The following is a 13,585-nucleotide window of genomic DNA, read 5'->3' on the forward strand; positions in this document are numbered from 1 at the left end:
TTTTGTTTTGTTTTGTTTTGTTTTGTTTTGTTTTGTTTTGTTTTGTTTTGTGGGGCCAGAAACACCTGAGGTAGCCAGTCCAGCGCTAAAAGAGTGGGGTTGATCTCGGGAAAAAAAAAAAAAAAAGAGTGGGGTTGAGAAGTCTCCAAGCCCAGAAAATCTCGTCCTGAGCCTGGGAGGAGTTACAACTGTTCCCTCCTTGGTCTGGATCGGCATGCCCCAACATTCATAGCCTGTGAGGCCCTGTCCTATTCATTTCCAGCACACAGAACAGTAACGGAGATACCACGAAAGGATGAAACTTAGGAAGACTTTAATGTTACAGAGACGTGGGTGAGTGTATGACCCCCACCTCTGCCACCCTTGAGGTATTCACATGGCCTGGTGGCCAGATTACAGGTTTAACTTCCCTTCTCACCCTGAAAACTCCTACCCACTGTCTGAGGTTTATATAGCCCTTGTTACCCCCAATAAAAGAGAACTGTTTCACTGAAAACTGCCTCTGCAGAAGGCTATTCCCCAAGCTAGCTGAGATCCTGAGAATCCACCCGCCTAGAAAAGCATCTTTTCTTCATTCCAGAATAGTACACAACAGTGCCAGAATACCTCAAGGGCAAAAGCAGAACCTGGCCACATTTTTTTCTTATGCAAATCCGGGTAATTGATTGATTGAGGGGCTCCTGTAGCTCAGGCTAGCCTCCAACTCACTATGTATAGCTAAGAATGAATGAACATCTGACCTTCCTGTCTCTACCACCATGCCTGCTTCACAAGGTGCTGGGCTAGGACCCCGGGCTGTTATCCTGGGCACCCTTGCTCCTGGTCCATGTTAGCATCCCTCTTCTGCCAGGTGCTCTCTCCAGAGGGCTGATCAGCTGTTCTCTACCTGCTCTGTGGGAGCTAATTATTCCTGGCTTTCCAGTGAGGCCCTGTCCTATTCGTTTCCAGCACACAGAACAGTAACGGAGATACCATGAAAGGATGAAACATAGGAAGACTTTAAAGTTATAGAGACGGGGCGAGTGTAAGCACGGGTACCACACCCCGTCTGCCAGCTCGAAAGCGCTGCTGTGTCCACTGATTAACATTTTTATCATCACAGCATGTCCGTGCTGCTGGAAGTGATGCTGGTGGCTTGTATGTGTGAGTGTGTGTGTGCTGTGTGTGTGTGCTGTGTGTGTGTGCTGTGTGTGTGTGTGTGTATGTGCTGTGTGGTGTGTATGTGTAGTGTGGTATGTGTGTGTTTGGTGTGTGTGTAGTATATATGTGTATATGGAATGTTGTATGTGTAGTGTGGTGTGTATGTGTGTGTGTGTGTGTGTAGTGTGTGTGTGTGTGTGTGTGCTGTGTGGTGTATATGTGTACTGTGGTGGTGTGTGTATGTGTGTGTATGGTGTGGTGTGTGTGTGTGTGGTATGTATGTGTGTGTGGTGTATAGTTTGTGTGTGTGTGTATGTGTGTGTGTGTGTGGGTGTATGTGGTGAATGTGTGTATGTGTGTATGTGTGCTGTGTGTAAGGTATGTATGCTGTGTATGCTGTATATATGTGTATGTGATGTGGTATATATGGTGTGTGTGTGTGTGATATGTAGTGTGTGGCATGTGTAGTGTGTATGTATGTGCATGTGTGTGTATGTGGTGTGGTGTGTAGTGTGTCTCTGTGTGTGGTGTGTGTACTATAGAGTGTGTGTGGTGTGTGTGCTGTGTGTATCTGTGGTGTGTAGTGTGTTATGTATATGTGTGTGTGGTGTGTGTGTGGTGTGTGTATGTGGTATGTGTGGTGGGTATGTTTGTGTGTGTGTGTGTGTGTGTGTGTGTGTGTGTGTGTGTGAGTGTGTGTGTGTGTATTTTAGTGGGGGAAGGGTCTATCTGGGCAACTTATTTTTAACCAAAAATAGTTTCTTTCTTCTGTCCCTTTCTTAGCAAGTCATTACCATTGACAAAGCCTCATAACTAGGTTAATAGCTGTTACTGTGTGATCTCTAAGGATTGTTTTATTGCTGTATTTTCTTTCTTACGGCCCCATCTTTTTTGCTCTTCAAGGCACCGTGGCATAAAGGATACATATAGCCCACATTTGCTTCTTCGGGCATAGGAATTACACCAGGCTATTTCTAAACAGACAGTATTCTAGCTCTTCTCTTTAGACGCCAATTAGAAGATTAGCGTCTTTTCTCTCTCCCTCTTTGCTATTAAATAGTCACACAAAAGCCGAGCTGACAAATGACTCCATCCATGGTGCTCCACAAAGACAGACAATAGATCATCACCATACTCAAATCCTATTAATCACAGATTAATGAGAACATGTCTAGTGGGCAAGAAATTACCAGAATGTGGGCCTCCTGGCTTGTTACCCACGTAACATCTGCCGGCCTTACCTTCAGTGCCGTGTCATCTTTTCTCACATTGAGATAATGTTTGCTCCAGAAACATAATTAAGATAATGGAGCAGATTCAGAACCGTCCCTTAATAATTAAAGAGCCGGGGTTATGCTTCGCAGTCTAGTGGCTTTTAAAAAACTAATTTCCCTCTGTTTTTGATTATTTCCTTTTTCTTTTGCTCATAATGAACTATCGAATATTGGGGTTTGGGCTTTCCTGGTTTTACCTCTCTATAAACTGAGAGATTAATCTTCATGCCCAAAACTAGGACAGAGTCAGACCTGGAATTCATTTTTCTACTGGAATAAAATCTATAGAACACAGGATATACCGTTAGATCCTCATAAAGGATCAGTCATTTTTTGCAATCTGAAATATTCTAATTAAAATTTACACTTAAATTCCACCTGAGCTTATAAGAAACATTAAACGCCAAATTGCCTCTCTCTGACTCTCCTCTGTAATGTGCTATTTTATCTTTTTAATAGCCTCAAATATTTAACATTTTTTAAATTCAGGGTTTTGCCAGTGACTTAGTCCTAAGCTAAGTTTCTGTTGCTCCTAAGCACAGACATTGAAATTAGGGTTCAAATACTTGTATTTTTGGTAGGCACCCCTGTCCTCTTGTCCCAGCACGGGTAGAAATGAATGGACGTGATATAACGTTAGAGGGGGGGATGGGACAACGGCATCTGTAATCGGCTCATAAAGAGGGGTAAAGAATCACAACTCATGAGCAGAAAATTAAGGAAAATAATAGCTTGTGTTCTAAAAATGTGGACTACGTGTCGGCCCTTCTTAGAAGGGAGTGGCGATTAGCCAGGGTTGGCTAAGCTGCGATCCGCCGCCTCTGAGTAAGCCGTGATTCAGCACCACGGGAATAAAAACAGCTCCTCCAGCAAGGGTGGGCCAGCGCCAGCCTGGGGAGGAGGCGGCGGATTGTGAAGAGCTTCTTAATTAAATTTTAATTATTGCTAATTAGAACTACTGTTTTTTTATATCCCCAACAAGCAAGACAAGAGTTGGTCTTGTCTTTTATTATTCTCCTAATTAGTTTCCCAAGGAGAGATCTGAAAGGGCATACACACAGCTTTTACAGTATTCATGTTATGAGCTGAGCTCAACCTGTAGAAAGGTCCCACCCTAGAAGCTTGGCAGCTCTGGTCTGCTTCCAAGATGCCAAATGGAATGGTATCTCCTTGTCTTCTGTTGGATATTTTTCCTTTTTTAAAAAAAAATAAATAAATAAATACATTTTAAACCTGACGTCCACATGAATTTCAAAAGGCTTCGCTTAAACTCTCAAAAATATATAGCAAGCCCTCCCCGCATGTGTAGTGTGCTCATGAAATCTGTGCTTTGGGGAACTGCTGAATGTCAAAGATGGTCATGAGCAGGTCTGCATAACCAGGTGTCCTCATGAAAAGCAACTGCTGAGTCTCTCTGGCTATGAAGTCAGGGCTTCGCCATGGCTAAGAATGCAGGGCCCCTGTGCTGAAATGGCTCCCACGTTCCAGCAAATATAGAATAACATGCTCCCGGTAGCCACGCATGTGTGGGCAATGCAGAAATTCTAGCTGGAAGTATGAAGACACAATCCCAGAAGATCCCCAGGACCTATTAGCGTCATAAGCCCTCGGCAGGATATGAATCCTATCTTGTAAGTACATGAATTTCCTAACTTCTCCCAAGACACCATGCTAAGAGTTCTGAGTTGATGCAACTCCCTGTGTTAATTACAATGAAATCCATCAAATGAAATTACATTTTTGGAATCAACAGCATTTGGCCACACCAGCCCACATGCCTTGACAGCATCCCCCTGCCCTGGGAGTCAAATTAACACATGTGTTTGTTTCCTCGCCTCTTACACGTACGAGAGCCCTGTGATATGTTAATTCACACCAAATTCCAATCCTTTTCCTGTCTTTATCTTCCCAACTCTGACGACAACGCATCAACACCTTTCATACTAGGGAGGGAAAAAAAAAAACTGCTTAGACAAGATTTTTACCCACTTTAATTAAAATTACAAAACTAGAAAACAAAGAGTAAATAAATTAAATCTGTCTTTCTGTGCCCTGTCAGCATCGTCTCTGATCTGAATTCATCTATAAGTCAACTGGGTCTTTCTTGGCCTGATTAGTCAATTAGCCGGAGCACACACTGGTTTGAAATGTGTTTCTTTCAGGTCAGTAAGTTGCCCTCACAATGTGTGGCTGACATACCAATAAAGACAGACTTCTGACGGTCCCCATCAGTACTCTGAGGTTCCTGTGGTGTCTTTAGCTTATGCGATATTTGAAAGCTGTCTATGGTTCACCTTACATCTCTCCACAGTCACTACATCATAGTTTCCCTCTTTATAAAGTGTGATGCTGGATACACAGAGGGCTGTGGAGTTGATTTCACAGGGCAAGAGAGTCTTCCAGATTACCAGCTGCCCTCCTGTTAGACTCTGGCCTATGTGAAAACTGGATATTTTGTTTTTGTGGAGTTGTTTTTTGCTCAGAGGTTTGGTAGGATTGGATTTTCTAAATACTCAAGATAAAACCTAGGACCTCATCTATACTAAACCAAGACTCCCCCTGAGCTAGACCTCCAGCATGAAACAGAAGCATACCATTTCAAGTAGGCTGGGTGACCAGAGGGCTCCTAGAATCAGCCTGTTTCTACCCCACCCCCACCCAGTGCTGGGGTTGCAAGCACACACAGCCATATGGGGCTTCTATGTGGGTACTGGAATTTTTAACTCAGATCTTCTTGCACAGGAAGTACCCTAACCTACTGTGCTGTTTACTCAAGCTCCCTTTGCTTTAGTTCTTTTGAGACAGGGTCTCATTCCATAGTTAGCCCAAGCTGGACTCGGACCCACTATGTAACCCAGAGATTTTTTTTTTTAATAATATACCTGAACTGTTGCCAACCTCTCTGGATCACCCTGGGGAAATCCTGTAGAGTTCCTTTGAAGATAAATAGGAAATGAAACCTGTGATGGTTTGGATCTAAATGTCTCCTAAAACCTACAGGCTAATAGCTTGGTTGCCAGCCCATTGGACCTTTAAGAGGTAGAGTTCTGTAGGAGTCTGGTTCCTGGGGACATACTGTTGAAGAGCATATAGAATACTGGCCATTCTCAGGCTGTCACAGGCGCCTGACACATGCTCTATACTGTAATGCTTGACCTTCTGTCAGGCCCTGAACTGAAAACACATTCTAACCACCACCCAAGACCCCAGAAGCCCGGGGCCCAAACATCTTCTCTTTTTTAAGTTTATCACATCGATGGACGGCTGATTAAGGGAAGCAAGTGTAACAATAAAACAGAACACTCACGGATGTGGGTGTATGCGATGAACTGAACCATCCAGTTCAGTTCTCTCCTCCACCTACCCAGCTGCCTCCTCTCCTCCAGCAAAACCCTTTGGCCCAGTAGCGTTCTCAGCCATAGGCACATGAGGTTCTTCATGGATGGAACTATGTTTGAGTTTCTCAAACATCGGCATTTGAGCTTTGGCAGCTTTGAGAGTGTCCACGATTTAATTATAATTAGTACATGGGCCATGGTCTGAATGCTCAAAATCCCCATGGTGAGATAGCTTTTTGTTTTATCTATTGATCCATCTATGTATGTGAGTGTTTTCTCTGTATGAATGTCTGTGAACCACGTTCATTGCTTGGTGTCTGTGAAAGCCAGAAAAGAACATCAGATCCCCTGGAACTGGAGTTACAGACTGTTGTGAGCTGTCATGTACGTGCTGGGAATTGAACCTGGATCCTCTGGGAAAGCAGCCAGTGCTCTTGACCACTGAGCCATCAATCCAGTCCCCATGTGGAGATCTTAACCTCCAAGTGATGGTATTTGGAGGTGTGGCCTTTGGTAAGTGATTAGGTCATGAGGGCAGAACCCTCAAGAATAGGACTGGTTGTCTGGGAAGGCTGGGAGAGCAGAATTTTTCTTTACACCATTTGAGAACAAGGAAAGAGAAGATTCCATCTACAGACTGGAAAGCATCTCTCACCAAACCTGCCTGGAAACGCCTCCATAAGGTGAGGCTGAAGGATCTTTTATATATATGCATTAGGGGATGGATAGATAGATAGATAGATAGATAGATAGATAGATGATATAGAGATGATAGGTATAGATAGATAGATATAGATATAGATACAGATATAGATATAGAATGAAAGAAGAGAAATATCACTTATATAAGCAATTAACTCCTCACTCTAGTCTCACTCCTTGTCTGGGATAGCAGAAACTTTTAGATCAGTGTTTGTGTGTCTACTTGTCTGTTTTGAGAAAGGGTCTTGCTTATGCAGCCCAGACGGCCAACTTGAGTTCCTGGTCTTCCTGCCTGTGACGTCTAGATGCTGGGATTACAGACATGTGCTGCATGGCTGGCTTACACTGGTTCTGTTTTATGTTTTGTTTTAAGCACATCACCTAGCTCTTCTGAGTGAATAGCATTGTCTTTCACACTTGTAAGGCAAGCTGAGAGGCCCAATCCAGCAAGCATCACCCCTGTTCAGGTCGTCTGCAGCCTTACCTCCGTGTCCCTTTCAATGCTGGCCCCACTTTTATCTTCATTTCTCCAGGACATATGTCTTAGTTAGGGTAAGTATTGCTGTGATGAAACATCATGCCCAAAAGCAAGTTGGGGAGGAAAGAATTTGTTCGGTTTACACTTTCATATTGTCCATCACTGAAGGAAATCAGGACAGGAGCTCAAACAGGGCAGGAATCTGGAGGCAGGAGCTGATGCAGAGGCCATGGAGAAGTGCTGCTTTACTAGCTTGCTCAGCCTACTTTCTTATAGAGCCCAGAACCACAAGCCTAGGGATGGCACCACCCACAGTGGGCTGGGCCCTCCCTATTAATCGCTAATTTTAAAATGCCCTACAGCCATTTTCTCAACTGAGGTTCCCTTCTTTCAGATGACTCTGGTTTGTGTCAAGTTGACATAAAACTAGCCAGGACAATGTATTTCTCTGAAAACTTTTATCTTTTCCACACATTCTAAATTTTCCAAAGATTTAAGTTTTAAGAAATGGAAACTTCAAATTTGAGCAGGCTCCTTACTTAAATAGATGAATTTATAATTTAAATGCATGGGCATTAAAAAAAAAAGACTATCTTAAGATAGCATCCATTTGTCATACCATGCATTAGTGTGCCAAGAAGATGGAAGGAAAACAGGGAAGGAGGAAAGAAAGGGAAGGAAGGAAAAAAGATCGATTGTGGCTGAACATGACACACACCTCGAGTCCCAGCACTCAGGAGCCAGAGGTATAAGAACCAGGGACTCAAGGCCATTCTCTCTTGCATAGTGAATTTGAAGCTAGCCTGAACTACATGAAAGAAACTCTCCCAGGAGGCCTCTGCACTGCATGAGACTCTTGAGGAGCCCTGCTCACTGACTTGAAAGCCATAGTCCTTAAAGAAAATACTGATGAATTCAATTACATTAAAACATTTTTTAAATTCTACTTGGCAAATAAAATGCTATATGAGCCATCGAGAGGCAGTTATTATAGGATGTAGTTATACACATCCCAGGACCTGAGAGCTGGGGGAGGAAGGTATTGATTGGGTTTGAGGCGAGATTCTGTCTCAAGAAGACAGAAGATGGAACATGGAGAGAAGGAAGAAGGGGCAGGAGGCTGAGAAAAAGAAGTGGGGGAGAGGGAGTGGTGTCATCCAGCACTAAGGAAACGGAGTTAGGAGGAGTACATGCTTAAGGCCAGCCTGGGCTACAAAGAGACACACTGTGAAATCTCCCTTATCCAGGACAGCCTGTAAATAGGAAGAAACTCTCAACAATAAAATGAACTAAAGATAGGAATAGCTCTCAAAAAAAGAACGTAAGAATGCTTCATAAACGCGGGAAAAGAAATTTAACGTCACTTATAATAAGAGAAATGGAAATTAAAGCTGTATTGAAATATCGTTTCTCAGCTGCTAAAACACCAAAACCCCAGATGTTTGAAATACATACCATTGGCAAAGCTGTGAGAAAACAGGCAGTCTCCTTGTGTGGAGAGACACCATAACCGAGACAACTCTTATAAAGGAAAACATTTCATTGGGGCTGGCTTATGGTTTCAGGGGTTTAGTTCTTTATCATCATGGTGGGAAGTATGACAGCGTCCAGGCTGGAGCAGTGGACAGTGCTGGAGCAGGGACTGAGATTTTTACTTCTTGCTCTGCAGGCAACAGAAGGAGACTATGTTCCAAACTAGGTGGAGTTTGGGCATAGGAGACCTCAAAGTCCACCCCCACAGTGACACACTTTCTCCAACAAGGCCACACCTCCTCCAACAAGGCCACACCTCCTCCAATAAGGCCACACCTCCTCCAACAAGCCACACCTCCTCCAACAAGGCCACACCTCCTCCAATAAGGCCACACCTCCTCCAACAAGGCCACACCTCCTAATAGTGCCACTCCCCACGGGCCAAGCATTCGAACACGAGTCTATGTGGGCCATCCCTACTTAAACCACTACACTCATGTGTTGTACGGGGTCAACATTAATGACTACAACCCCTGTGGAGAGCGATTGGTAATATCCAACCAAATAACTAGGTCTATGTCCTGGGGCTGGGCATAGCTTGGGCAGCACTTCCCAAGGGCTCACTCCCTAGCAATGATGTGGGAAAGGGTACTATGTAAATCTACTTCTAGGAGTTTACACAGCATAGTTACCTGCACAGGTTATTCACTGAAACACTATATCAGGAAAAAGACCAGAAAACAGCTAGTTCTGATGCCGTACTTAAAATCTCTGCGCTTGGGAGACTGAGGTAGGGAGCTTGGGTAGTCAAGGCCAGCCTGGAATACATAGCGATACTCTGCCTTTAAAACTAAATGAAAACAAAACACAAAGCAACAACAACTAGCTAGAAATGAATCTTTAACGTTTATTGATAACTGATTACATGAACTATAAAAATGCCACAGTGAAACCCAGACATTGCACACTAACTTAAAGAATGATAACTGGGCATAGCGCCTCCTGCCTGTAAACCCAGACATTGCACACTAACTTAAAGAATGATAACTGGGCATAGCGCCTCCTGCCTGTAATCCTAGCACTTGAAAGGTGGGGATGGAGAATCCATTCAGAGCCATCCTACATAGCTACTTGATGCCAGCCTGGACTACATGAGACTCTGTCTCCTGAAAGAGAAAAAGTACATATAAGTTAGGGTTTTGGGGGGAGTAGGAAGTGCTGGTTAATAAAGTCATCTTTACTCAGGCTCAGTCAGCGCCCAGGGGACAAGGCCCCAGGAGAGTAAACAGAGAACTAGTTCTCATCACGTCACTGTCTGCTTTGTGAATACAGATGCAACTTGACCAGATGCCTCAAGCTCCTGTCACCATAAACATCCCACTGTGATGGACAATACTTCTGAACTATGAACAAAAGCAAGCCACCTGTTCCCCCTGAAGTTACTGTTGCTGAAGTGTTTTATCACAGCAACAGAAAGTAACCAAGGTTAAGTGAGATGAGAAAACAGCCACCTGATTTCACTGTAAGAAATTCTACCGGGCATGGTGGTTCACATAATCCCAGTATGTGGGAGGCAGAGGCAGGTGCGTCTTTGTGAGTTTGAGGCTAGCCTGGTCCACAGAGCACGTTCTGGGAAAGCTAGGACTACAAAGAGTGGTCCTGTCTCAATAAGAGAAAGAGGGGGAGGGGGAAGAGATGTGGGAGGGGGAGTGAGAGAGAGAGAAGAAATTCTAGTATGCCTGAGGATAGATATTTCTGTCAGTAAAGTAAAGCTCTGGGTTCAACCCACAGAGCCCTGGTTAAAAAGTCAAGCATGTTGTGCACCCTTGTAATCTCGTCTTTGGGACAGCAGAGACTTGTAAATCTGTGAGCCCCAGGCTAGTGAGAAACCCTCTCTCAGACACTCCTGAGGAAGAATGATAACAGAGATTACCCCCTGGCTTGCACAGCCACACCCACTCACCAGCAAACACACACACACACACATACACACTGTAGTAGCTTACGTTAGAATGGCCCCCAGATGCACATATATTTAAATGTTTGGTCCCTACTGGGTAGGCGACCACCCCACATCCTGTACCTCCAACATTTGGAAAAGATGTCAGTATTGCTCCGGTGCCATGCCTGCCATGGTCCCAGCAATGACGGTCACGAACTCACCTTCTGAGCTGTAAACAAGCCCCAAGTAAATGCACTCCTTTATAAGTCTGCCTTCACCGTTGTATCTCTTCACAGCAAGATGCATATACACAAGAAAGAGAGAGACAACTAAGGAACGCTCGTCTGGAAAAATAGTCTTCCCCAGAGAAGAGCATAGCGATTGGTTAGCCAATACCAAATCCTCAACCCTGAAAATGTATACATACAAGAAGTATCATACAGACTGAGAAAGTTATATTTATATAGTTAAAATAAATGTATACGTGTGTGTATTTACATATGTAACAGCAAAGAAACAGCGCCAACGAATTTGAGAGTTGGGGGCGGTGCTTGGAAATGGTTGGAGGGAAGAAAGGAATGGGGAAATGATGTAATTACATTGTAACCTAAAACATTTATTTTTTAAAAAGAATATATAGATATCAATGTTGCTTCTAGTAGCAAGAAATTATAAATAATAAAAATATTCATTAAAATATAAAAGGGAAAGGGGAAAGAGGGAGGAAGCAAGGGAGGGAGAGAAAGAGAGAGAGAAGGAAGGCAGGAAGGAGAAAGGGAAAGAGGGAAGGAGGGAGGGAGAGAGGGAAGGAAGGAGGGAGGGAAAGAGGGAGGGAAAGAGGGAGGGAGGGAGGGAGGGAGGGAGGGAGGGAGGAAAGGAGGGAATCAGTCTAAGAGTCGGGACCTGCAATGCAGGCCTGTGATGCAAACACTAGGAGGCAGAGACTCTTCCATTCAAGGCCAGGCTGGTCTATCAAGTGCTTTAGAAGCCAGCCTAGCTTATACAGTGAGATTCTCTAAATAAATAAATAAATAAATAAACAAACAATTCCAGAAACTTTTCATTATACTTTCTGTACACGAAACTGACTACTATTTGAAACATTTGAGCCAATATCTAAGTTCAAAATAATTGTCTAGTATTTTTTTTTAATTTGAAAGGTATTGACACTACTCAACCTGATCCAAATAATTAGTGTCATCGCAATGTGGCCTCCCCTGGTCCTGGACAATATAGCCCATGAGAGAGGTAGTTTTGAGACTGAGTTCCATGACCAGGTGACCAGAGTCATGTCCTGACTGCTACTTACTGGTTCTGTGACTTTGGCCTGTTTCTTCTTCATAAACTGGGGTCCATAGCAGCTACGTATAGAATCATTCTGAAAATGAATTAAGTTGGTCCTAGCTAGGCACGATGGCATACATGTGGTACACACATATACAGGCAGGGGAACACCTTTAATCACAGCACGTGGGAGGTGGAGGCAGGAGGGTCAGGAGTTCAAAGCCAGCCTAGACTATAAGCCTCTGTCTAAAGCCAGTGGTGGTGGCGGCAGCAGCAGCAATGCAGGAGCTTTGATTGCACCATTCAGGAGACAGTTGGATCTCTGAGTTCAAAACCAGCCTGGTCCTACAGAGTGAGTTCCAGTACAGCCACAGCTACACAGAGAAACCTTGTCATGAAAAACAAAAGCAAAAAACCCTGTCTCAAAAAGGTAAAAAGGGGGGACTGTTTTTACACAAAGAAACTACCCAAAACACTTTAAGAATTACCATTTTCCACACATGCACAAAGAGACAAACAGACAGACAGACAGACAGACAGACAAAAACACACAGAGAGACACAAACAGAAAGGGGGGGAGAGGTCTGCATAGACTCCAAGGATAAATATAAAAACAGAAACTTATGGGCAGGGCATGGTGGCATATGAGAATACTTCCATCAATAAAGCAGGAGAATGGATGTTAAGGCCAGCCTGTGCTACATAAAGACACAGGAAAAGACAAAGAAAAGAAAGAAGGAAAGAAAACTAGAAACTTTTGATAAGCCCTGCACATACAGACATACTCAAAAGCAAAGCAAAGGGTTCTTCAAGACAATATTGTCCTCAGAGAAGCATCTCCGATGATATTATAATCACCTGAGAGGGTGGAAAGCTACAGAGAGACGCATCTGTCTCTTGTAAGGCACTTAATCAACAGTGTCATTTTCTAACTGGAGGAAACCTGCTTTTGTTCACTTAATGCAAAGGCAGTGAAGCTCAGGTACTTGTTCTGGCTACTGAAGACAGACAGGAGAGAGTGTTCATCTGCCAAAGGAATGCCACTCTTAAAGAGTCCTCTCCGGGTGTGGGTGATGGGCACCAGGACTGGTAGGACAGGAGCCATCTTTCACAAGGGCTTGCACCAGACCAAGGAGTAGGAAAACACTGCTTTAAACACAGCCAAACCAGACAGGCATAGTGGCCACACCTTTAAATGCCAGCACTAGGGAGGCAGACGCAGGTGGATCTCTGTGAGTTCAAGGCCAGCCTGGTCTACATAACAAGTTCCAGGCCAACCAGAGCTACATAGTGAGACCCTGTCTCAAAATAAAAAAATAATCTGGACTGGAAAGATGGCTCCATGGTTAATAAGAGCACTGGTGTTCTTTCAGGGAATCTGAGTTCAATTCCCAGTACCCAAGAGGTGGTTCACAATTGGCTGTAATTTCAGTTCCAGGGAATTCTGAGCCCTCTTCTGGCCTCTGGTGGCACTAGGCACCCACATGGCACACACATATACAGGCAGGGAAAACACCCATATGCGATTTTAGAAATTAAAAGTAAAACAAGTTAAGCTAGCCACACTGTCCACGGAAGATCACCTAGCCAAAAGAAAGTTCCAGCTTAAAAAAGAAAATATCACCTTGTGTCTTCACTAACCCCACCCGGCTCGCATGCATATGGATTTTCATTTATTGTTTTGTGGATGGAAAATTATAACTAATCAAGACAGTACATATATATCTTCCGTTCCTCTGGGACAACCTGAGACCCAGTGCTCTATCTCCGGGGCTTCCTACTCTAATAATGAAATTCCGTTACAACGAAAGGGCCGCGATTCCTGTGGAATGGGGTGCTCACACTCGCCCTACTTGGATATGGGTGGCGGCATGAAGGCAGGATGATGCTCGCACCTGTGAAGTAGGGCAGCATTCGGGTTTGTTTCTCTTTGCTTGACTTCAGTGAGAAGAAG

This window comes from Grammomys surdaster, unplaced genomic scaffold (assembly GCF_004785775.1).
Source record: "Grammomys surdaster isolate TR1022 unplaced genomic scaffold, NIH_TR_1.0 98, whole genome shotgun sequence".
NCBI lineage: Eukaryota > Metazoa > Chordata > Mammalia > Rodentia > Muridae > Grammomys > Grammomys surdaster.